This window comes from Nipponia nippon, unplaced genomic scaffold, assembly GCF_047370975.1.
Source record: "Nipponia nippon isolate SJK-2023a ecotype South Korea unplaced genomic scaffold, ASM4737097v1 scaffold_36, whole genome shotgun sequence".
NCBI lineage: Eukaryota > Metazoa > Chordata > Aves > Pelecaniformes > Threskiornithidae > Nipponia > Nipponia nippon.
The window spans coordinates 1381534-1406526 of NW_028262354.1; the positions used below are offsets into that span (position 1 = coordinate 1381534).

At 53.6% G+C, this 24993-nt stretch overlaps 1 protein-coding gene across 1 annotated transcript in view; it reads left to right on the forward strand.

Moving 5' to 3' along the window:
• Positions 1 to 354: 354 nt before the first annotated feature.
• Positions 355 to 24993, forward strand: part of GATAD2B (GATA zinc finger domain containing 2B) — a 40560-nt gene continuing 15921 nt past the window's right edge. Inside the window, exon 1 of the mRNA XM_087772314.1 lies at positions 355 to 490. The gene's annotated coding sequence lies outside the window, so the exon portion shown is untranslated. The remainder of the gene's footprint in view (positions 491 to 24993) is intronic.

The window sequence follows — 24993 nt, forward strand, 5'->3', positions numbered from 1 at the left end:
GGCTACGGCGGCCGCTTTGGGCCCAAATTCCCCCGCGGGGGGGGGGGTGGGGGGGTGGTTTTTGCCCGCCGACACCGCGCGCGGCCGGCGGTACCCGGATGTCCAGGCTCGGGGACCCATTAAAGGCGCCCCGCGGGGAAGCTCGGCGGCTTCCCATTGGCGGAGCCGCGCGCCAATCTTCGCGCCCGCCCGCCAGTAAGAAGCGAGAGGCGGGCCCGGCGGGGAGGCCGGCGTGTTCGTTTGGTTGAGCGCCGCGTCCGTCGTCGCGCCGCACCAATGGACGTCGCGTTTGGGGTCGGGAGGCGGGGCGAGAGCGGCGGGGCCGCTGCCCAATCAGCGGCATTGTTTGTGGTGGTGCCGGCTGCGCTCCGCGGCGGCTGGTGGCTGCGGCGCCGCGTCTGCTCCGCCCGCCCGGCCCGGCCCGGCCCCGGCTCGGCCCCAGGGCACCCACCGGCGCCCCCGGCCCCCAGGGCGGCGTCCCCCGAGCCAGGTGAGGGCTGCGGGGGCGGAGGGGGGCCGGGCCCGGCGGGGGTGGGGGTGCCGGGGGGGGGGGCAGGGCCCGGCGGCGGTGGGGGGGGAAGGCCCGGGGGCTGAGGGGGGCGGGTGTCGGTGTTTGGGGGGCAGCAGCCGTTGGGCTTGGGGGGGGTGTCTGCTGTCAGGGGGGCGTGGGGGGCAGGGATTTGGGAGGGCGGGGGTGGGGGGGTGTGCTTTTGTGGGGGCAGAGCTGAGGGGGTTTGGGGGGCAGAGCTGAGGGGGTTTGGGGGGCAGAACCTCAGGGGATTGGGGGGAGCAGAGCGGAGGAGTTGGGGGGCAGAGCCTAAAGGGTTTGGGGGGTAGAGCCGAGGGGCTTTGGGGGGCAGAGCCCCGGGCTTTTGGGGCTGGCGCTAGCACAGTGCAGAGCTCGGGGGCGTTTGGGGGGGGGCAGTGCTGAGGGGTTTGGGGGGCAGAGCCCAGGGGTTTTGAGGGGGCAGGGGCTGGCCCAGCCCTCGGGGACGGGGGAGGAGGGCTGGGGGCGGGGATACCCCGTGGTAAAACGGGGTGTTGGCTCTTGCTCCAGGGCCGGGGGTGCGGGGGGGCCGGTCCCTGCCCGGCTGGGGACCGTCTGGGCCGGGGCGGGGCTGTCTGGGCCGGGGGCGGTGGGGAAGCGGGGTGCGGGCGCAGCCTGGCTGCGGGCCTGGCCTGCGTGGGGGGGATCCCCGGGGCGAGGGAGAGCGGGGAGGGGGCGGCCGCCTCCCTCTGGCCAGAGGCGACGGAGCGGGGCGAGAGCAGCCGCCTCTCCCCGCACCTGGAGGATTTGGGGGAGCGGGGTCCGTGTCCCCCCCCCCTCCATCCTCGGGGCTGGGTACCGCTGCTTCGCGGGGAGCGCTGGCGAGCGATGCTGCGATGGAGCAGCCCTCCAGGATGAGGGGCTTGGGGCCGGCTGCTCCCCCCATCACCCGGAGGGGACACCCCCTTTGTTCCCTCCTCTTCTGCCGTGTTTCCTTCTGCAATTCCCATTTCCTTCTGCGATTCCTGTTTCCTTCTGCGTTGCCATCGCGGCGTTTCCCCGTTCCCTCGTTAGGGAGGCGATGGGAACGGGTGATTGACCGTCCCTGCCTCGCTCTGCCACCGGTTGGGAAACCAGGTTTTCTGCCCTGCAGGATTCTGCCTCCTTTCTTCACTCGCGCCCCTCTTGGCTTCCCCACGTCAAAACCAGGAGGGGGGCAGCGAGGAAAACTTTCAAATCTCTGCTTTAACGTGGAGCAAGAGAGTCCAGCAGCCGCTGCCTCCTTCTGTGTGGGCAGCACAGGCAGCCCTGCCCGCAACCCTGCCTGCACCTCTTTTGCCGTGGGGATCGGGGTGGCGGGGGGGGATGAAAACGCTGCTTCTGGGGAGGCACAGGCCCTTCCTCACTCGGCGTTTGGGAAGCTGGGCGGCACGGTTCCTCTCCCCTTTGCTCAATTTCCCAAAACAAGACTGTTTGAGACATTTAAAAACGCTCTCCCTTCCCCTCCGCGCCTCAAAAGAAGGGTCCCTTTGATGGCAGGGGGTGCTTTGCCAGGAAGAGAGGAGGAGGAGGTTTGGGCAAGCAGAGGGTAGCTGAAAGCAAGGAGGAAGAGCGACAGCATATGGATGTGATCGTATCGATTCGCTTTAGCTGCCTTCCTCGCCTTCTGTTTGCTGAAATCCCCCTCCGAAAAGGGATTTTTTTTTTTTTTTATCTTTTTTTCTTTTTTTTTTTTTTTTTTGAGCCTGCCTTGGCTGCTGACAGGCTGGAGGAGGAAGGGGGGGTATGAGCCCGTGGGGAACGGCGTCCTTCTGGAAGAAGGTGTGGGAGGTTTTGACTCTTATTTCTCGGTGTTCTTCGGTGGGGGTTGGGGAAGGATTGCAACAACAAGCGGTTCAAGAGGACGGTGGTTTTTAAGGATTGTGCGTGGTTGGCTACCGGCAGAGGAGCGTGTGGCTTCTTGCCGGGGAGCCGAGGGCTGGCCGTGTTTGAGCTGTCTTAGTGCGCAGGGAGAGCCCCCCCACCCCTCGAAACGCCGGTGCTCTGCTCTGGCACGTCACTGGGTGGCCCGCGATGCTCCTGTCACCGGGGGCAAACATGATTTCGGCTCACGTGGGCGTCGCGGGAGCTCAGGGCAGCCGTCGCGCCGGGGTGCCGCTGGGGCCTGGCGTCCTCGGGGTGAAACACCGCCTTCACCGCGTTTGCACCTTATCCGAAACGCGGTTCATGTCCCCTCAGATGGGTGCCTCTAGGGATCCCCGTGCCTTGCCGTGATTTAGGAGCATGCCTGGAATTTGTTGCATTCCTGGTTCTCCTGGGCGCGTCGGAGCTGCTGATCGCCCGGCGGTGGGAAACGGCCAAAAAAAGACCCATCTCGGGGCCGGCGACCTGGTTTCCGAGCCGTTAAGATCTCCGGCGCGAGGTGCAACCTTCGCTTCGGCGCTTTTCCTGATCACGAGGCTGCGTGAAACCGAATGTGACGTGCAGCTGACAGGGAGCATCCATCTTTGCAGTGCTGCGGTTTGCCCGTGCCGAGAGCGGCCTGGCTTCCTCTTCCGACGGCTAACGGGCTCCTGCCAGTCGTGGCACCCGGCTCCGCTCGGAGCATCCCAATCCCTGCTGTGCTCCTGGTGGCGGGGGATCACTGCCTCCTTTCAGATGTTTCTGGGAGGGGGAGAGCAGAAATATCTACTCGGCAGAGTTAATTAAACTTAAGATGCTCTTGAAAGTGCCTTTTCTGCCAATGTTTTCTTCCGAGGGAGCGGTGCGGGGCTCGCGATCAACCGCTCGGAGGATGCAGGGGGGTTTAAATGAGAGGAGCTTCCCGGCTTCATTCACTGCGCTGCTTCCAGCGCTCGCTGCTCCCTTCAGCGTTTAAGGAAAAACAATCACTGAAGCTTTTTTTTTTTTTTTTTTTTAAATTTATTTCCCGGTTAATTGACAACTCTCTGCACTACAAACCGCTCGCCGGACCCTGATCTCGCGGGGGGTAGCGGGTTGCGGCCCCTGCCCACCGGATAACTCACCCCCTTTTTGGGAGCCTTTGTCTGGCGAGCGGCCCCGCTCATCCCGGCTCGGAAGGAGTCCCGTCGCACCGCTCGCTTGTAAGAATCGCTGATTTTTAAAACATTTTGGCAATAACAAGAACTAGGGATGAGGAGGGGGAAAAAAAAAAAAAAAATCCCTATTTTTTTCACAACCCACTGTATTACCCCACGGAGAGCGACTTTTATTTTTTAAAGCGGTATTTGGTTCGGGTGGTGTTTAAAGCTGCTGGCGTGTGAGCACCGAGCGCGCGGCTCTGCATCGTGTTTGTGCCGAGGCACAACAGCAAAATGTTTCTGTTTAAAAAAAAAAAAAAAGAGATTGGCTATAAATCTAATCCCCGTGTAAAGCTATCCACCTCGCGCGCAGAAATTCAACCTATCAGGCCGTGCCACATGCCGCTGCAGTTTTATAGTGTTGGATCGACTGCTGGAAGATGGAGAAGAAACTTACTTTTACGGGGAGCTGCCGTGCCGAGGCCTCGCCGGCGCTTCTGCGCGGGCAGGTCGAGCGCGGACGCGGTTTGGGGATCCATTCGCTTCCGTAGCTCCTCGGTGCTGCGAGCGATCCCGCCGTGGAAAGCCGCGGCTTTGGGTTTTGCCCGGAGACTCGTGGATTTCTGCTCTTTAATCTCGAGGTGGTTCAGAGGAGCCCGGTTACAGATGGCTGGGGTTTCATTTGCCAAGGCTTTTTTTTGTTGTTGTTGCATGTAGGTTATTTTGCAGGTTTTTTTAAACACGTGGGATGATCTATCGCTGTTCCCTGACTTGGTTTGCATCATCTCAGGGTGATGCACCGAGCGACAGGGCCTGGGAAGTGAGATGTCGCGATGAGCCCGTAGTTCTTTCCTTTGCTGTTATGGATAGACTTCAAGTCATTTCTCTTGATCAGTGTCAGTATTTCAGGTAATTTGGCTATTTAAAAAAAAAAAAAAAATCACAAATATTCTCCGCCTCGGCTGCGCTTTCTTCGGGAGGTTTCCGTGGAAAGCAGTGGAAAAGCGAGGAGCTGTGCTCGCACGTGTCCCGGTGGACCATCTGCCTGGGGAGAGGCTCGTTTTGCCGTGGCACGTACTTACTGCGAGAGGTGGAGTTGAAATGCTTATCTGGGTCATTTGAGAAAGAGATGGTTTGTTTAATTATTTTTTTTTTTTTCCCTTAAAGAGCATTACTCTGAAATCAGGACTTTAACGAATACGTCAGCCTGCCCGGTGTGACAGTCGGGTCTTGCTTTCGTGGGCCCAGCTTGCCCGCGCTCTCACGGTGCAGCTGGGGACGAAGCTTCGTGTCCGGAGCGATGCCGCTGGCCCGTGGATGTGCAGTGCTTCTTGTTTTGCTTTTTTTTGTTAAAGCTGGAAACGAACGGGCATAAAGTTTAGCTAACCTTAAAACGGAGCTACGTACCTGGTGGCTTCCTGGTGCTTTCCAGCTCTCTGTGGAGCAGCTGAGGCTGATGGTGGCTTTCCCCCTTCCCTGAGCATCGCCAGCCGAGCACGGCATCCCAAGCTTTCCTGCTCTTTCCCGGACCCGCAGCTAAACTGGAGACTGGCCTTTGGACACCGCTGCCTTCACGCGCCAAACCTGATTCGGAGAGAAATGATTTCCTGGGTTAATTGGGCAGAGGATGGAAGCCGTCCCGGCGGTGTGGCCGGTGCCTGGGTCCGGTGATGGACGTGGCTCGGCTTCGGTGGGGCTGCAGAGAGAAACGGCCTCGGGCCGGGGAGGGGAGCGGGACCCGGGGACCCCCAGGCCTGGGGGGTTTGTTTGGGCATCGCGGGTCCCATCCTTGAGCTGGGCAGCTTTTCATCTCCTATGTGTTTCCTTGGAGGTATTCCTTGCCCTCTGCTCTCTCCCCTTCAGATGCCCAAAATCTTAAAGAATGCTGTTAGAATTTGGTTTTTCTTTCATGGAATCAAGGAAAACTGAAGTAGTTTCAGGGAATTTTTTCTTGTTGTTGTTTTTCCCCAGCGTGACCCACGTAAGTGGTGCAATGAGCTCTGTAAAATGAATACGAGAGCGCGGTTCTCCCTCCGTTTGTTTTAACAACTCTGGGTGCTACTGCGCCGTTTTCACGTGGAGCTCTGGCCCGTTTGCTGATAACGCTGCCCTACGGTAGGGGGGCTTCCTCGTCGTGACTCACCGGTTCCCTCCCGTCGCCGTACGGTCTTGTCTTGTGCAGAACCAGAGTGGGCGATGATCCCAGGTCGGATGTTTTTAGGTTTGTCAAACGCCTCGTTACGTGCCCGGACCTCAGAAAGCTTGTCCCCGTCCGCGGGAAGTGGGTCGGGGGAGAGGCTACAGTGCTGGGATTTATTCTTTTTTTATTCTCCATGATTTTCATATAAATGTGGCATATCGCTTCCAATTGCTCGCTCTCAGCCCTCGCAAAGACGGGATTATTTAAGATGCATTGAGGAAAGGGGGGATAACGCTAAACTTCGGATCGCAATCGGTTTTGCAACTCTGTCCCTTGGATGCGGCATATTATCCGGTTATTTGTGATAACGGTATCCAGAATATGCCTGAAATCCTTCTGAAGACCAGCACCAGCATTTGGAATTTGGAGGGTGTGAGGAGAAGCGCTTCCAAGCCTCCTCTCTAAAATTAGACTGAAGACCGGCACGGAGGAGTCTATAAAGAGCCTTGGGCGCTTTTTTTTCCACGGAGCATCGACGCGACCATTGCACGTCGGTCCTGCGAAGCCGCATCCATTTTGTTTCATCCCTAATCGAAGTCTTTCGGCTTCGTGGCGGCCGCAGGTATTTCCAGGTAGGGGGTTCCAGCTCCGGCGGAGCCGTGCACGCGCTGGGATGCCTTAACAGGCTTTCGCTGGATGGAGCGTGCTACTGCTCGGGTTTGAGTGTGGATTTTGGGGCTGAACCCTGAAATTGTCCTATTTCAGAGTCCCAGTGGTAGATTAGAGGCAGCCCTCTGCCTGGTTCCTCGGCGGCGGAGGAGCGTTCTGCCAGATGATGGAAAGACTCGAGAGAGGGGAGAAAGAGGCATGAAAAGACCATTAAGGTGGTGAGGGAAGGCAAAAGCCAGAGAAGTTCTCGGTTTGGGCTGAAATGAGCTGTGTCTCCTCCGGTCCCGTGGTGCAACGGGGAGCGGCGAGGCAGGAGGAAAGGTGTCCTGTTGTGCTCGGAGGTGCTGGAGGATCTGCCCCGAGACGCGCGTTTCCTCCCGTTTCTTGGTTTTCGTCGCAGTAGTTGGCTTTCTTGTAGCGATTCTTTTCCTGCGTAAATTTTTCATGCCTGGTCTTTAAAGGCGAACCTCGCTGCTGTTGAATATGCAAACGCGCGGTGCTGTCGGTGGGGCGGCTGGTGCATGCGCTCTCCCGGCGTGCCGGCTGCCGGAGCCCTGCGCTGGTGCCTTTTGGGCGCCTGCGTCAAAATAGCAGCTCGGTACGGCTGCGCAGGGGCCAGACGGTGCTAATGATAAAATAACTTGTGGCCACGTGCCCTTCGGTTCAATGGAAGAATTAAAAATGCCTTAAAACACCCAGTTCTGGATCCTGTAGGGTCAGCGTTGCGGTGCTGCTGGACTTGGGCTTCTGTGGGGAAAATTGTAGTGACCATAAGCTGAAACCGCCTGAAGCCACTAAGTGTATTTTTCCAGAGTATCCTGGATTTCGGCCTCATTTTCACTGAATCTCAGAAAATGAATGCAAGAATCCTGTTTCTTTGGGATTAGACCTAACCAAAACCCATCTGTCATCTCGGGAAGAGGGTGCCGCTGCTTACTGCCTGTTTTCCCTCTCCTGGCCCTGCAGCTTTGGGTTATGCCCTGCCCGTACTTCGGAGCAGAGCAGCTGTGTGCTTCGATACACAAAGACAAAACATTTAAATACTTATCTTTCATTCCAGTTAATGCTCTCGTTCGGTATTGGGGGCTAGAAACAGGATCGTTATCACCAAACCTGCATAAAGAGAAATACTTGCAGGGAATAGAAACCCTTCTGCATGCAGCGTCTCGAAGCATTGCCTTTCCCCGTCCAAATCTTTCTGGGCCTGACATTGCGGTCTCGGATGGCCGGGGTTCTCCCGGGGAGCAGGCGGGTGCATCCCTCCCCTTCCCAAAGGAGAGGGGTCCCAAGAAGCAAGCTACGGAAACGGGATTTCGAAGGAAAGAGGCTGGACCTCTCCCTGCCGTCTTGGGGAGCTCATGTGGGGGGATCGGGCTTTTTACCCCTCTTCTGCCAAGCCCGAATACTTTTTGGTCGCGTCCCTACCGGCAAGGAAACAGATGGAAGTGTGTTTCTTCAGGCTCCCAGCAAAGAAGGAGGATGTGTCCTCCCAAAATGCCTCTCGTCGGAGGCTAAATCTGGCTCTTTTCCCCCAAACTGCGCCCTGGCGAGGTGCCTTGGGGTGCAAGTCGGCTCTGGCTCCTCTGGTCCGTGGAAGAAGCTCTCTCGTCCGCATCCTGGCACGAAGACTTGCAAAGCAACCGTGCGAGATCTCGCTCTGCGCCCTGGTGTTGCATCCTCGCTGCGAGGAGCAGGGGAGACGCGAAGGGAGATGGATAACCTGAAATCCTCCTGCCGACGAGGTTTTTGCTGCTGACAAGTTCTGGGTTTAACAGTTTGCTTGTCTTTTTTTTTTTTTTTTTCCTTTTCCCAACCGCCTAACGCAGTTTGTAGGAGAAGAAAGATAATTCACTTTAATGAATTATAAAACTTGTTTCACTGCAGTGGGTCTTCATTTTTCCTTTTGTCTGCAGCAGAGTCACTGTTTGAGTAGAATAAAATTAACTTAGTCCCTGAAAAGACAAAAGAGCTGAAACTCCTCGCTGCTGAGAGGAGCCGAGGGAGGGAGGGGGCAGGACATTATCTCGAAGGCCCCATATGCTTTGCCAATCATAATGTTTTGGGGTTTTTTTTTGTAATCTGGAGTTTTAAATTTAAACACTTTGCCATTTAAAAATGGTTCTCTTATATATATATATATATATATATATAAAAATATATATATTTTTGTTTTCCCAGTCGGTTGCTGAGAGCTATACGTGTGTATGCAGAAACAAACTGCATAAAGTTAACGGGACTCCGCAGCGTCTTTACGAGCATCTACGGGTGTAGTCTGTCCGTCTGCGCTCCGGCAGCCACCGTGTTTGGTGAGGGACTGGGGCAGCGAATGCGAAACCTCCCTGTCCTTTTGCTGCGTGACTTGCTACGAAATCGTAGGGCATTTTAAGATTTATGCTGTAAAGTATTTGTTAAAGTTGGATCGTTGTCTCGGTTAGGTGTCTGAGCGAAGGTCCGCACCAGGGCTCGGACTGGGGAGTAGCTGGAAATCTGGGCATCAGCTGAGCTGCTCCCAGTTTACTCCCAGTTTAAAACCACCCTTTAGATGGTGGTTTGTAGCGATTACCCGGAGCGGGCGACTGATGCGCGGGGTGTAGCCTGTGCAGGTGGAGATGCCGCTCCCGTATCTGGAACGAAGCTATCCGCTCCTCAAACGCATCTATTAACGCCCCGCGCAGTCTGGCTTTCCTCCCTCACCAGCCAAGAGATGATGCTCTGTAGATTTTGTTGTTTTTAAAAGGCAATTTTGAGTGAAAGGAAATCAATCAGACAGATGCAGACTTTCAGAGAGTTTCAAAATGGTTGCTTGGTAATAGTCCCTTGTTGTCGAATAAGTCCAAACCTAATGCATTTTCCCCTTCTGTGAATCACTCCTTAACTCGCTTCTTATTAAAGTCCCTGATTCTAATTTAATCTTGGAGACCTGACAATTTTAAATACCTACTAGTGCAGCGTGAGTCCGATTTGGCATTTCAATAGCTTATTGTTTTAGTCCCTGCAACAATTTCAACAAACCAGTGGCCGCGCGGAGGAAGGCGGCACTTCAGTGTCCGCGGCCGGAGTCTCCGCTCTCGATTCAGAGGCACTGGTTTAGTGTAGCGCTGCGTGTGCGGTAGCCCTGGAACAACACACACGTCCGCCGAAATAGAGGAAAGATGCTAATATACGTGTTTTTAAAGGAATGGCTTTAATGGAAGATCAGATCCCGGATTTCTTTAGCAATACTGTTTTAAAATAAGCTCCCTTCTGGGCTCAGCTGTATTTAGTCAGTGTGTTTTGCTGAGATTTGGATAAATCGAAGGAACGACAGGTCAGGAAGCTTGCTGCAAGCCACCGAAGATGTCTTAATAAATTGCTGGGCACCATATGGCAGTTTCGGGTGTTTTTCTCGCTGTGTCGGCGGGCCCATTTTCTCAACGGCTCGCAAATGGGGTTTGCGCGGACCACCAGCAGCCCCCGGACTCCTTGCGTTCTCTTCCCCATGGGCTTTTTTTGTTGTTTTGCTCTCACGCTGGCATTTTTGTGCTAATTGTACTTGCTTTACTCTCATTCAGTCTGCTGCTCCGAAATACCTGGACCCAAAGTGCCGCTCGCTAGTTTTACGTTTCAGCGCTGAAAACAACTGGGCTGGGAAGCCGGCAGCTGCTGGACATGGTTAACTTCCCACGCTTTGTGGTGAGGATAGAAATAGGACTGCCGTCCGTTCGCTTTCCGGTGGGGTAGCACCGTGATGGAAATATCGCATTGCAGCTCGTCGGTGGTGTCATGGATGGTGAGCGGTCTGTTAAAATTGCCGTTCGAAGTGAGGGAGGGGAGCTAAGTTCGGCACTGTACTGAAAAATTTCAGAGGAGATCGGTCAAAGGACAGATCTGAGCCGTGGTTGTGTTGCATTTTAGAGAGAATTGGTTGTTTCAGAGGGGTTCACCCCAGACCTGGACTGAAGGTGGGTAGTGGGGTTATACCAGTTGGGACTAACCCATAGAAAATGAAATAAGTGAATTATGCTGAGGCGGTCCTGGCGGTCTTTTCCTGGTGAACGTTGTTCTGCTTCATGTGAGTTTGCTGGTGAAACCTTGTTAACCAGTTCCTTTGCCTTGAGATTAGCAAGCTTTGAAGTTGTATCGAATGGCAATTTAGGTCTCTAGTTTAAAAAAACTTCATTCCTTCCCTCATGTAATCATCTTCCAGTTTTACCAAAATATTTTTCAAAGTACTGTTGTTAGTCTGAAGCTGGATGATGATGATCATCATCATCATCTGCTTGCTATTAGCTAATGAGAAGGAAGGAAAGAAAGTCCAAAAAACACGAAGAGGAGAGGATTTGGTCCAGGATCCCTCTGTTGTGGAGGAGAAGAGGCAGCTCGGATGACAGATTCGTAACCAAAGGACAGCACAGGTGGGGAATAAGCAACGAGGGAAGAGATGAGTCCTGGTGAAACCCATGTATTCCTCTCGCTCGCTTTCCCGCAGAAAGCCGTCCCATTTGTGCCCTGCGGTGTTGGAGGCTCCCCGGTGCTCCCCGGCACAACGAAGGGCAGGGACAGTCCACGGGACCGGGCGTGGTGATGTGGTTTTTCTTCCAGAAAAATGATGAGGAGAGATGGATTGTTTTTAGAAGTGTTGATTTGAAATACCAGCAACACGGGTGCAAGTCTGTATCCTGACCTGCGTTTTAGTCCTTCGGTTCCTCGTGGAGCCTCGCCTGGAGATTCAGCGCGGGATTTAGGCAACGCTGAGGAGCGATGCTGCCGGCATCCCCATCCTTCAGTGATACAGGGCTGTCATTGCTTTGAACTGCTGACTTTATTACTATTCTTGTATTTACACCACTGACAACTGTCTGTCATTGGATGTTTAGTTCTGGTTGAATTTAAAATTCAATAGAACTGTTGTAATTAAATCTTTTTCTCCTCCCCAGTGACTATCTTCACACTGGGTGTTGGGAGTCCTCTGGGCTCAGCCTCGTTACCAGCCTGTACCTTCAAACCCCCCCTCTGCTCTCATCTCTTGCACCTTTCTGTGCGATTAAATGCGATGGATTCATCGCTTGTTCCCAGCGTTGGGAGCGTTACCCAATTTTATTGCTTATTTTGGGGTTGTGGCACCGTTGTCGTTTCCCGGGCCAGTGTGCGGTGGTCAGATCATGGGCTAAATCTCACCCTGCCATTACTTGGGTACCACACGACATCAGTCCTTTTACAAGTGACTTTATAATTCAAACTTCCCAAATATTTCATCCCAATAAATTAACTCCAGGCGATCGCATCCTACTTTTCTGGTCGGCCGCCTCTTTCTTACCTTCCCGATTCGTTACCTGGGAAAGCTTGAAGGTTTGCTGCCCTAGAGACCCTTGCCACCCGTCCTTTGTGTATTATATGTAAGAATCGCTGTAAAAGCGTAAATGAAGAGAAGACGGGGACTTCTGGGCTAATCACCCAGCAGCGCCGACGGGAATGGGGAGAGATTTCTCAGCGATGGATCACCTGCAGATAATGAATTGGGTTCGGGAAACAGAGCCGCATAAAAGCAGCTATTGTTAGCACGTTTGCAGACTTCGTCAAAGGCCTTTTCATACTGGAAATAGAAGCACCCAGAGGATGGGTCCTTGTGAAAGGACCCTAAAATTCAATTAAATGAACAGTCCAGTGATGTTTTACCGATACCTTTCCCCATCCCGGCCATAAAGATCTCTCAGAAGCCTTGCAACAGCGGGATAAAGGACAGGGCAGGAGGAGAGATGTAAGGCATCTTCAACCGCCCCTGATTTGCTGGAAACGGTTTCATCTCTGCCGAATCTCCGCACGCCTTCAAACAAGGATGAAAGGTCTGGAGGAAGATGGGGAGTATGGGGAAAGCGTGAAACGGTCCTAAAAATAAGAGAGTGGAAACGGCGGAGGACAGAGGAAAATGCTGAAGAAACTTTTTGCTGGGGTGGGCTGAGGGCGATGAGGAGGTGAGGTGGAGAAGTGTGCGACGGAGGTTTCCCTAGAGGGGACCATTTGCGGTGGTGCAGTCTCCTCCTTGATCCCAGTTGCTGTTTCTCCATGACACGGTGAAGAAATTACAAGCTGCAAGGCTGAGCAGAGCCTGCCCGCGGTGCCCGGGGGGGGTGAACGCCAGTGAATACCAGTGAGTACCAGTGTATGGGCTGTGGCTGCACCGAACATCATACGTGGACCCAGTGCTGGGGAACTGCATTTCAGCTGCGAAGGCCCGCAGCCGAGGACACGCTGCTTAGGCATGAGACAGTCGGCAAAAACATCTCAGTCCTGGGTTTTAAACGAAGAGAGGATCAGCTTCGTCTGTGATCTGACCCAAGCGGCGTTACGTTAGAGATAACGGCGGTCTGCGGAGGGAAAGGAGAACCGGTGCCGGGATGTTGGCGAGACGGCTGCCTCCAGCCCCGGCTGGACTTGAGAAGCGTTTCCCAGGTATCGCCACGTCGGTTGTTTCCCGGAATTGAACAAATACCGTGAAAGATGAGCGTTTGCTCCCTGGGAGAAGCCACGCTTGCCCATCTCTGCGTGGAGGGGCCGTACCCACCAGCGATGACCATGGCACGTCGGAGGCTGCGGGTTTCTTCGTGCCGTATGGAAGAGAGGTTTCCTAACGTAATACCTTCTTTTTCCCCCCGCCCCGAGACCCCAAAACGCATCATTTCTTCAGGCAGAACCTCAGGATTTCTGAAGGCTTCTCAGCTGTAACTGAGCTTTCTCTCCAAAAATGCCAGTTTCTTATCCCACGCTTCTCTTTTTCGTTCTCCCGTGGTCTGCCCCTCGGTCTGCGTTTTTTCAGTGGATGCAGCCTGGAAATAAATCTTATTGGGGCCCAAACCACCTCATTAGTTTATAAATCTATGGTAACTACCATGTAATTAAAGCCTAATTAGTTATTTCCCCCTTTGTAAACGAAATTGTTCCATTTTATCTAATAAAGGCAAACTGGGGTAGTACCAGTGCTTGGAGTGGCATTGAAACTCGGCTTAATTACCAGATTCTCTGCAGCCCATAGGTTGACTAAATACATGATAGTTACTGGGTATTATAGATTACATGGTTATTTGTGCACTGTGTAATAGCTTTATTTTTAGAAGATGATTTGATAACGCTTTCAGCGTGTAAAACCAGTGAAACCTGTGTGCGCTATCTTGAAAAAGATGTAATTTGCAAGTCGGTCACTTCTGCTTGCTCCACAAATAAATTAAGTGTAGTACTAATACTAATTACATGCAGAGAGTCTCTCCAAATTGATGCTAGCGCTCTTGTTAACCTTTGATTAGCACCATTTTGTGACTTGCAACCCAAAATGGAAGGTTCCCGTTTCATCCGTTATTTCAGCCGCCCGGTCACACCAACCGTTTTCATCTGACCGCCGAGACGCCGATTCCCGTTCCGTGTTTGGCAAAGCCGGGTTTGTGCGGGGGTTTGGGGTAATCCGTCCGTTCACCAGCTTTGGAAAATACTTGAACCGACTCGTTGCCGGAGAGGGTTTTGACCAGACTGGTCCCAGTAAAGGATGCGGTGTGGGGAGGTGGGTGAGCCCTAGGTCTTTCCCTTTGGGTAGGAACTTTAAATGGTAAAATATATTGGAGATATAAATAATAAGTGGTAAAATGTATTGGAGATGCCTCCGTGTAAAGATACGGTCATTCAAAAAATTCCGTTCCAAGCTTTTTAACCTATTTCTGGGCGTGCAGCGGTAGACATTTGGGTAGGGTGAGCGGCGGTAGCCCAGCTTCGCTTCGCTTTCACATCAGGCTCTCCGTCTCAGGTTCTCCGTTCGGGCTTGCAGAGATGGGGGAATATTGGTTTTATTTCTGCTTTCAGCATAAAGAAACCGAATTCCATAATTCCGATTTTTATAAAAAGCTGATGGGCTAGCGGAGCTGGACTAAGACGAACGTGAATCGTTTCTGGCCTGGTTGCTTTTGGAGGACCTGCTCGGTGTGCTGGGCGCTCAAAATGCACGTTAATTCCTTAACGAGGCCTCAAACTTGTCACCGTCATCCTTAGTGCTGCTGCTTCCCACCTTCCGTCTTTAGTCACTTGCTTCCACCTCTAGAGTTCAGGGCAGCCTTTCCTTCGCCGTAGGGACCGGTGCTGCAGGGTGAGGAGCCGCGGGAATCGGTCGTCTTTGAGATTTGGGTAAAACAGATGCGCCCGAGGTTTGGTAGAGCCGCTCTCCGCTGGAGTCCGGCCTCAGGTGCCGCGGTGCCCTCGCCACCAGCCAAAATCCTGCTGGATCCTTCCTCTCCGACAAAGGAGGGAAGATGAGATGCCAAACCCGCAGCCGGCGTCTTCAAAACCGTCCGGGTGTTTGAAACCAGGTGTCCGCGGCCGGTTCGGTCGGAGCTCCAGGCCAGGCTCCGCTGTCCCGAGGGTGCGGAGATGCCTTGCTCCGGCGAGCAGGGATGCGGTCATCCGTGCCGCTGGTCCACCCTCGTGCCGCGGTCGGCTTCGCCGGCATCCCTCGGCACCTTTGCTGGGACCAGCGTGCCGTAAGGCAGGCGATGGAGGGGATGCTTCGACACCTTACCCTCCCTCGGGGTCCAGTTTTTTTGAGGGGGGAGCAGAGCCCCGCGTGCGCCGGCTCGGCGTGCGGAGCGTCGAGGGACCCGACCGGCGTTTTTCGGGAGCGAAACAGTTAAAATACCATCAGAGGAAAGGAGCTCTCATGAATGAAGACAAAGTTTGGCGGGGGGCCAGGGGCTGCTGGCGGCCGGGGGGAGGGAGGGGGCGGCAGCCAACTGACTCTTACACCACAACCCACTTAAAAAAAAAAAAAAAATTAAAAAAAAAAAAAATTAAGAGATAATTCCATGTCCTGAGGTTACAAACCGGCTGCAACTGGTTTTTTTTTTTTTCCTTTTTTTTTTTTTTCTCTTTTTCCCTGCCCCGCGAGGCATCATGGGTAAAAGTAAGCATCCCCCTTTTCTTTTGTTTAATATAACAGTACAGCGCATGATTGGCAGGGAAGTGCCCGTTTTGAGACAGGGTTTCTGCAGGTCCCTGGAGGGGGATGGCACGCGGGGCCGCCCATGCTCTTCCGAGAGGGCTCCTCGTAAAAAAAGCTTGGCTCTTCCTCGCCCTCCTCTCCCCCCTTCCCGCTCCGCCGTCCCCGCTCCCCGGCTCTCCTGTCCCCCCTTCTTTTCTCCCTAATTTTCTTGACAACTAGAGGAGGCAGCAGGAATATTGTACCTGTAAGTATTCTTTAGACTGTCCTTTTTTTATTTTTTTTTTATTTTTTAACAGGCAAAAGGCTCTTTATGGATTATCAGATCTGCTTTTTCTCTCTTTTTTTTTTTTTTTTTTTTAACATGAGTTTGGCAGCTAAATGTAATGTCTTTACAGAATATTTTAAGGAGAAAACTAGCACTGTTGCTTGTATTTGCTGTTGGAGCGGTTCCCTTCCCCCACCCCTCCAAAAAAACCCCACCTCTCTCCAGGCTCCTACCATCGCTATTCTGCTGGAATTACTAAATCCGACCCTCCCCGCTCTACCGCTGCAAGGGAAAGCTGATTTCGGGTATTAAAAAAAAAAAAAAAAAAAAAGAAAATTATTATTTTTTTTTTCTTTTGTCTGCAGCGCTGATGGTTCGCTGTAACAGCATTCCCCCCCCCTTTTATTTTTATTTTTATTTTTTTTTTTTTCCTCTTTTCATGTCAGCCCCGGCCCCGCTGTGCGCGGAGGCCGCCAGCTGACGGGCGCGCGTGGCTCGCCGCCAGCGCGCAGGAGCGTGCGGCGCGCACAAAGGCAGGGCCCGCAGTCGAGGAAATCGCGGCGCATTATATAAGGAAGCCTGCGTCATCCCCGGCTTGCTCAGCCTGACGGATGGGGAGGAGAGGTGGAGGAGGATGGAGGCGAACGCTCCCCGTTCCCCCTCTCCTTTATCAGTAGTAGCATTATATATATTTTTCTCTAACTGACCGGTTCATCGAGGGTGGGGAGCGTTTTCCAGCTGGCAGGGCTGGCTTTCCCCAGCGCGTGCGATTGCAGCCAAATTCCCCGTGAAGCAGGAGGAGTGTTTTTATATTTTTTTTTTCCCCGCCCCCCCATTGAGGAGCAAAAAGCAGCTTTTTTTTTTTTTTTTTCCCCCTCCCCTCCCTTCTCCCCATCTGCCACAACCTGAAAATGATTTTATGGGGTAAGGTGGAAGGTCCGTTGCGCTGGATGCAGCAGCCGTGATTACCTCCTCCTAATAAATTAACTTTGCTAAAAACGCAAACTTAGGAGGGGAGGACAGGAGAGGGAAAGAAGCGCTTTTTCTGCCCACCGCCTGCTCCCCGCCGTTAGGTTCGTGCTCTGCAAAACTCGACCTGGGGCTGCAAAACCCGGGGCTGCTCCGAGCCAGACAGCGGCAATTTGGGGTCTGGGGGCCGGGGCTGTGTTTCCCCGAGCCGTGCAGTGCCCCCCGCCGCAGCCACGGGCGTTTTATCCGGCGAGCCGGAGTCGATTTGGAAGTTGTGATGTGTCCGTAGCGACCACGGCGTTTTTAGAATCATAGACAAATATTTTGCCCGTTCGTTTATTAATTTGCTTTCTCGATGGGGCTCTGGTTTGTCCGGGAAGGCGAAGGCAGGGAGCAGGGGCTGTCGGAGGGGGGGACCGGTGTCTCCCATCGCTCGGAGCTGGGGATGGGAAGGGGAAACAGCAGAACTGTTTAACGAGTTTGCGCCGAAACGACCGTAAGAATTTACGGTCTGCTGCAACCGAGAGACAGCTCCCCGATCCTGTCGAAAACTAGCCTCACGGTTTGTCTTCTAAAATATTTTCTTTGTCTTTTTTTTTTTTTTTTTCCTTCCCCTCTCGTGCATCTGAATGGCAGGGAGAAGCCTTGCTTAACCCCCCAATTTATGAATAACTCTCCTTTTACGCTCGGTGAATTTTTTTAAAGACTCTGTCAGCTATTTTCTCTTTGTTAAGGCTGTATTTAGGGCTGTGTGTTTCTTTAAAGCCTTGTGCACGTTCTGCTCTTGATAAAATCTCCGCGATAGGCCCTACGTATTTTCTTTCTTACCTGCATAAAAATTCCTCCACAGGGCTGTAGCGTAGTATTTCTCTTTGCGGCTCGCACAATAATCCGAGCCCAGCGTAGTATTTCTTGACAACTTACAATCTGTAGCATCAGGATTCAAAGAGCAGCACGGTTTTATTCGATAGTGGGTTTTTGGTTTTTTGTTTTTTGTTTTTTTTTTTTTTTTTCTCCCCCTTTGCATCAGTGTTCTTGCAGATCTCTCTTCAGACTGCCGAGCCGTTAAGTCATAATTACCTTTTTAGGTTATTATCCTTTTTATAGTATTGTATGGAAATGCTCGTCTTGGGAGCCAGCCATTTTGTGTGTGCTGTGTTGAAATGCATTTTACGACGTAGATGTTGGTTTGTATTCAGCCTAGATGGAAGCGAAGACGTCGGAGCGGTGCATGTGCCGGGCTCTTGGCAGCCCCTAGACACACGATTTCATCCCACGGCACCGGCGGGCTCCAGATGAGGAGCCAAACCCTGTGAAACCCGCGGGTTGCCTACGGGCTCGGCGTGTTTTTAAGCGTGCGAGGGGAATCGTGCGATTCAGGGGTGCAAAAGTGGCTTTTGAACAGCGGGAGCGGAGCACGTTCAGGTAAGTTGGACCTTGCCTCCTCAGCGCATGTAAATGGTAAACGCCATTTCTGCTCCCTGAGCCCAGCAGAACAGGGCTTGAAACAGCTTTTATTCCACCAACATAATAGTTTTTCATATATAAATCGTGGCGCGGTTCCTGTTGTTTGGAGGGACCAAGATGGTGGCCGAGCCGCTGGGAGCGCCTTCGCTCTAACCTGGCTGCGGCACACAGGGACGGACACGCCGGTCGGGCGCTCAGTCCCTGCAAACGCTACGGATAACATGGGGACGTTGGGGTTTGGACGCTGGCGCGGGTGCCCGAGTTGCCGAGTTTCTTCGCGCGACACTGTGTGTTACAAACGCGTTTGTTCTGGTAATCCAACCCGTTGGCTTTTTTGAACTAACGCAGCCCCAAATGTTTCCGAATTGCGCGTGAAGGTGCCTGCTTCCCCTCGGGTTTTATTTCATGGGGTGCGTGGGGGGTACCCGCATCGCTCCCGAATCTCTCGTCCCAGCGGGGCTTGCTCCTGCTGCTGAGCCGGGGCAAAGCCTGGGCGAAGTCTAGGCTGAAGCCATCGATTTAGGCTGGGTCTGGCACTCGAGTGGTGGAAGGGCAGCTCTGCGACCATCAGCTTCCCTGGATGCTTAGGGTCTGCTTGGATGGCTTGGAAGAATCAAAAATACTCGGTTGGGATTTACTGGTGATACTGGCCGTGTGTTGGTGGCTGAAGGATGGCGTCCTTCTAGTTGAGAATGGCGACCGAAAGCTGTTCTTGCCTGCCTGGGATGTGGGAGATGCTCTGCCCGCCTGGACCGTGTCCCGTAGTCCGTGCCGGCGTTGGAGATATTTCTGGACGTCTCTCCTATCAGGCTGGGAGAAAAAGCGGCCGCCTTGTCTGCTGGAGCGTCGTGAGGCTGTAGTGGTCTGTGCATGCGGATGGACTTACGCTGCGCTTGGGGAGAGTAGAAATTAATCTTTCTAGAAAATAGCCCTCCTCAAAGGGTTTAGGATGCTTCTGGTCTTCTGAAGCTGCTGCACGTGCCCGTCTGTCTGCGTTCGGTTCTTGCTTCTCGGTGGACGGCGCTGGGCCTTCACCGCTGCTCCGCACCCAAACTCTGCCGATAACCTTTGCAAAGGACCGTACCATCGCTTTCCTTACTTGAGCGTGACCAGCTTTCTTTTAACACAGCCCTCCTCTGTTCTCCACGGGGCTCTGGGTGAGCGACCTGCTTGTCACGGGGAGGATTTTCTCTCCTATAGGCGCATCCGTAAACGCGTGTGTAGGAGATGGACACGTGCACGCTATCGCTCCTGCAAAATTTTTGGCGTCTGCAGTGCCCGACCATCGCACGGTCGTGCTGTAACGTGGAGTGGGGTCAGTACTACGCCGTCGCGAACAGCCTGGCTTTCTCTCCAGGTAATCTCTGGAGATGAACTACCCCGAGCGACTTCCTTGCCACCGGTCTCATCCTCATTGCAAGTGCTGAGCATCCCAGCAGGCTTCAGCGAGCTGCTGTGAGCTGGGGAGCGCCCTGAACCAGGCAAGGGCTGAAAAACTTGCTTTCGCTGCCTCCTGCGCTGCTCCGGGCTGGCCGACGGCAGCCGGCGTTGCCCCAAAGCTGTGTCGCGTTAAGCAGCAGGGTTATAAAGGTGATGCTTTACCTGGATGGCAAAGAAACAAGAACAGAAATAAACGTGCCATCTGCACGCGGAGCACATCCCTTTGCTCTGCACGCCGGTACCCGGCGGCGCTGCACGGCCCGTGGTGCACGGTGTGTCCTCGCCTTTCTCCTCCGTGGAAGACGAGCAGCTTCGCAAGGAGCAGAGCAGGCGCCAGGTCTGGTTTGTCCTTGTATTTTCCTTTCATGCTCCCTCGGAGGCAGGAACCCAGGTAGGCTCCTCGGCTCTTCCAGGGCCGTCGGCTGCCTCTGTGCAGCAGCTCCGCTCATAGTAACTCCTTGTGCTGCTGGAGCAGAGATGAGTAAGGAAACTGGTTGTTACTGGGCGGGGTGGGACTGGGGAGACCTTGTGTCACTGGAACCACGTGGCTGAGGGAAGATTTTTTCCTTTTAAGAAATGTCAGAGGAGATCCGTTGTAGAGTCCGTCTTGCCTCGGACGCTTGTGACGGTGGCCAGTATAAACAGCTTCGCAGGAAGGCAGGAGTAGGGTTGCCAGGAGGATTTTGGAGCACACTGCAAAAAGTTTTAGCCCCGGATGGTTTGGAGAGAAGGCGGATCAGAGATCCCTCGTGGCAGATCAAAGATCCCTCGTGCAGAGAGTCCGGAGCGGAGGAAAAGAGGAGACTTTGCTCTTGCCCGGCCGGGGATGGAGCATCGGAGCGTGCCCCATCTTGGCTGATCCACGCTTGGCGTGGTCGATGCTGCCTGGAGCGCGAGCGGCCGGAAAGCTCCAGCCTGGGAGCTGGAGGAAGCCTCCGACAGCGGTGGTGTGACTTCTGGATGTCGTGGCCTTGACCTCGGGCGCCTCGCTCGGACTCCTGCGAGAAAGGAGAAGTGTGGGTTGCACCTCCCGGTCTGGATCGCATCCAGAGATAGAAATTAGAGGATTTCTGTCTGTTTTTTCTGCACCTGCGGCCTCCCTCTTGGCTCCAGGGGAGTCTCGCTGAGCGTCCGCAGGTTTCTTTTATACGATTTTTCCTTCTGGGTGCTGCCGGTTCTCGGTCGGGCAGGTAGGATGGCACATTATCTTGCGTCGCCTTTCAGCTTTGCTGTGTGTCAGCCTGTTAATTGCAACCCATCAATTAGTTCTGGAGGGTCTGAGGCCGGGAATAGCGGCCGGACGATGCGGTTGGTCGCGTAGGAGTCGAGGAAGACAAAAAGTGTGGGATAATGCAACGGAGGAGCCCTAAAAGAAAGTCAGGGAAGGGGTTGTAACCTCCCGGGGCTTCCCTGAATAAACTCGAGTTGAAATTAACTGCTGATGCTGCCAGATTTCGGGTGCTTGGTCCCACCTTCGTCAGGCAGATCTCGGAAGGGTATTTATCCGTGCAGGCTGCGCGTTAAGAACCGGCTATACCTAGTCTCTAGATACACTTGCTTCTCCAGTATAATATTCATTTTTTTGGCCCAACTCACTTGTTCCAGCTTTTAAAATAGTTGTGTTGGGGTTTGTTTTTTTGTTTTTTCCCTTGTGGGTGCTGTATCGAATATAAATGGAAAACTGGGCTGCTGTTTTGTTTGTCTGGGAAAGGCAAACCTGTCTTTCGAGCACTGGAGAAGTGAAACCGCCTAAAGCTAAAGGAACATATAGAGGAGCACATGATGCTGAAGCTAATGACGGCCTTGCCCCTGACCGTGCTGAAGGCAGCATCGGCACAGACGGGCACCGGGCTGCGATGCTCTTGCGTTTCCGCACACGACAACGGGCCCGTGGTGTCGTCCGCGGGTGTGGGGACGTTGTGAACCAAAAATGAAGGTGGGCCTGGAAACCGGCGACGCTGGAAATGCCTGGTTGAAACTGGAGGGGCTGCGGAGAGGAGAGCTCTCGCGCTTAGAAACCGGGATGGGGTGTGGGGACTTGGCTGGCGCTGGGGTGGAGAAGGGTTTGGAGAAGGGGGACGTTCGGCAGCTGCTGGAGCGTCGGATTTGGGGACCCAGAGTCTTTGGGAAGAGCGTCTGTGCACCAAGCGGCTGCGACTTGTCCATTTGTATGGGGGAATTGCCATCAGTAGAGCACGAGGGCGATGCTCCCACCGCAGCTAGGTGCTGCGGGTTCCCCGGCTCGGCTGCAGAAGTTTTGCTGGGATTCCCAGAAGGCATTTTTCCTCAGCGGGGGGAAGATGCGGCCGTTCCGGTGTTGCTGACGATGCTGCGTTTCGTCTCTCGGACCGCCCTGCATCTCGGGGGCTGAGCAAGGTGTCCTCTCTCCTCTTCTGGCCGCCTCCTCCCTGGGAGCCTCTTAAATGTTGGCTCTGAACTGAGACCAGCTTTTTTTTTTTCCTAGGTAGTCAGAAAGCTTGCTCACCTACAGAGCTGCAACTGGAGATAATTACAGTCTGTATCAAGTGAGAAACAAAACACGTTTTATAGCTCTCTTGTTTTCCCCTGGGGGATTTTGCCACCATTTGAGAATTTTGTATCCCTTTTTTTTTGTTATTTTTTTTTAAATAAAGTTCCTTAGGGAAGCGAGAGGGAGAGCCTGCGTCCTGGGATGTGCCAGATCTCCCGGAGCGCTTTGCCGGAGGGAGGCGAGTCAGGATGATCTGGTTTGCGATGCCAGATGAAGATGTGCCGTCGTGCCCGTTGCCTCCCGTCCTTCAGGTGTGACTTGAGCACACCCGTGTTGTCTGGTGCCGCTGAACGGCATCGCTCAGCGTGCATCCATTTAACGTGGCCCTATTGCTCTCTGATTAACGAGGCTGGTTTCTTCTGAAAAGTGGCTCAAATTCCGAGGGGGGAGGGAGATCTGCTCTTGCTTAGTTTATAATCCCAGATTGCTGATAAAGAGGAGATGCTCCGCAGCCAGTCCTTGTTCACGAGTCAAACCCGAGAGGTTTAATCTCTGCCCTTCGTCTGGGTTACTGCGACACAGAGCAGGGCCAGTACTGAAGTTCCTGACTGTCTGACCTTCAGACTCACTGAATAGCCCGTGGTTGAAAGAATTCCTGCTCTTTTCTGCTCATTTTTAGATGAAGTCGAGTGCTCTCCCCTGGCTTGCCCGGTTCTGCAGTCGAGGTGCTCTGGAAATTCCCAGGGCTCCCAGGAAAGCTGCAGTTTTTCCCCTCCCCTTCGCCCTCCTCGCAGCTGAGTGTTAACGCTGAAGGGCCCCATTCAATAAAGAATCCGAAGCCTAATTTAATTTTTATTGAATCTGGCTGAAAGCATGTGCTCCTTACCAAGCCTGGAAAGCCTCCTCTTGAAGGGATTAAATAGTCGTGGTACCTGTTTCTGATAACAGTGCTTTTGATTTGTTTCTAGTACCGAAGCCACTTACGTTAAAGGGGAGGGCATTTTGAAACCCTTCAGATACCATCTACTCGTGTCTCTGCAAGCAGGGGTTTCATTCATGGTCTGCTCAGTCTTCCCCTCCTGCGGCGAGTGGATGTGCTAAATGATGCTGCCGAAATCCCGCTGACTGGTGGCCATCGAGTCCTGGCGGCTGGTGTGGTGTTTCTGCAGTGTTTGTTGGCCAAAAGCTTGATTTCCTACCCGGTGCGTTCCCCTTCTGCAGCCCGAGACGGCGTTTCCTTAGCTTTCCAAAAGACAAACTGCTTGTCCTCCAGCTCCGTGCTAGCGGGTGACGGCAAAGCTGGAAAATCACAGGGATGCTGTGGTGCTTGGGGATGTGGTATCGCTCTTGCGATGGAGCAGGATGGGTCCACGTAGGTGAGGGACACCCAAAAACCCGCTTTGGCGATGGGCCCGGTAGGTCTCTGGGCCTCCTGCAGGGAAGGGGAGGCAGAAGGAGACCACCTGCCTCGCAGAGAGGCCGACCAAAAGGTTTGTTCTCCTTTCGTACCACCCGTGTCTCCTTTGTGGCCGTGGTGGTAGACCCTGGCTGCTGCCGACTCCGTCGCTTGGCACAGATCCTGCCGGTGCCTCCGTCGCTGGCTTCGTTTTGTGCTCCGACTCCGATGGGAGCGTGGCAATAACGCTCCTCATCGCCTGCGTGCCTGCAGACGAGGCTTTACAGCCTCCTTCTGCTCGCAGTTGCGCAGAGGCAGCCCAGCTCCACACCAGCAGTTACTGGTGGCAATTTCTTCTCTTTTCCCGTGTCGCAGTTCAAAGGGACAGCGGCTGTCGTGGGTCTTTAAAGGAAACACGCGTCTCCGCTTGCATTTTGTGGCGGTGCTTTGGCTTGCTTAAATAACTGCCTGCGAAGGGGTATGGCTCGATCTGAAACCTCATCAGAGCCCAGCAGCTCTCCCTTTGGGTACGCTGCTTTTTTTTTTTGGTCCATGCCAGGTTTGCTGGATGTGGCACCTTGAGGTGCAGATGACACCTTTCGTATTTTTTAAAACGGGCAAGTTTTTACCATGTTCTGATGGTTTTCCTCGCGCAGGTACATCTCACCACCCTTCTGAAGGCTGGTAGAAGACCACTGTGCACTCAGGAAGCCTGAACCTCCTTTGTGCGCTCTAGTATCGTTTTATTTTTCTCCTTGCAAGCAATGTTACAGCTGCATTTGTCTTGGTGTCAGAACACATGACGTGCGGTATCCACGTGCGTGAAGCAGCGCAAGGTTTTTGAGTACCGAGATGTAATTCAGTGAAATTGCTTCAGATTGCTTATCAGTCAAGGTGGCAGCAGCTCTCCTATGCTCCGTGTGTGTTGTTTTGGGGGTTTTTAAGCGATATATTCAGTTTACGTATCAGTGTGGAGCTCGTTTCATAGGGACGAAGCGGCTTCCCAGTAGGGAAGAACCTGGAGGATGGGTTGACCACACCGAGGGTGGGTGCCACTACCTAGGGATGCTTTTTTAACGTGTCCTCAAGCAAACACCGAAGCGACGGCTGGTTAGAAAGTGCCCCTGCACCCTCCCCGTGCGTCAGCCTTTGTCTCCCTCCTCCTCCTCCTCGCTCTCTTTCATCTCCCACGAGTACGAAGTGGAGGAAGCAGCCGTGGAGGCCCTTTCATGGCTGAGTTAATTGGAGCTCGGCGCTTTCCCAGCGGCCGGATCCAGACAGCAGCGCTGGGTGCGGTGAGGCTTCTCACTATCCCATGGTGTCTTAAATAACCCACCGCCACTCACGGCTTCAATTTTAACCTGGGGTCACTTCTTAGGGATGGGGGTGGAGAGCAGCATTTCATGTGTCTTCCTTGGCTTGCCCGTGCTTGCCTTTCTATATTTGGTTGCAGCAGACGTGCATTTTCCTGCAGAGAGACTAGACCGTCAAGTAGAAAGAAGTCTAAGGTGCTCACCCTGAACACGGCAGCCTCTTGGAGATCGGGCTGTGCCAGAGGCTTGGTCGGACTTTTTTTTCTTTTGCCTTGCAGATTTGCATTTGTTTTCTTGCTGCCTGCCACGACTGCACCCCTGTTTTTAAGAGTAAGGTTTCTCTAGCACGGTTCGTACCCTTGGAACCGTATTGATGCTGTAGT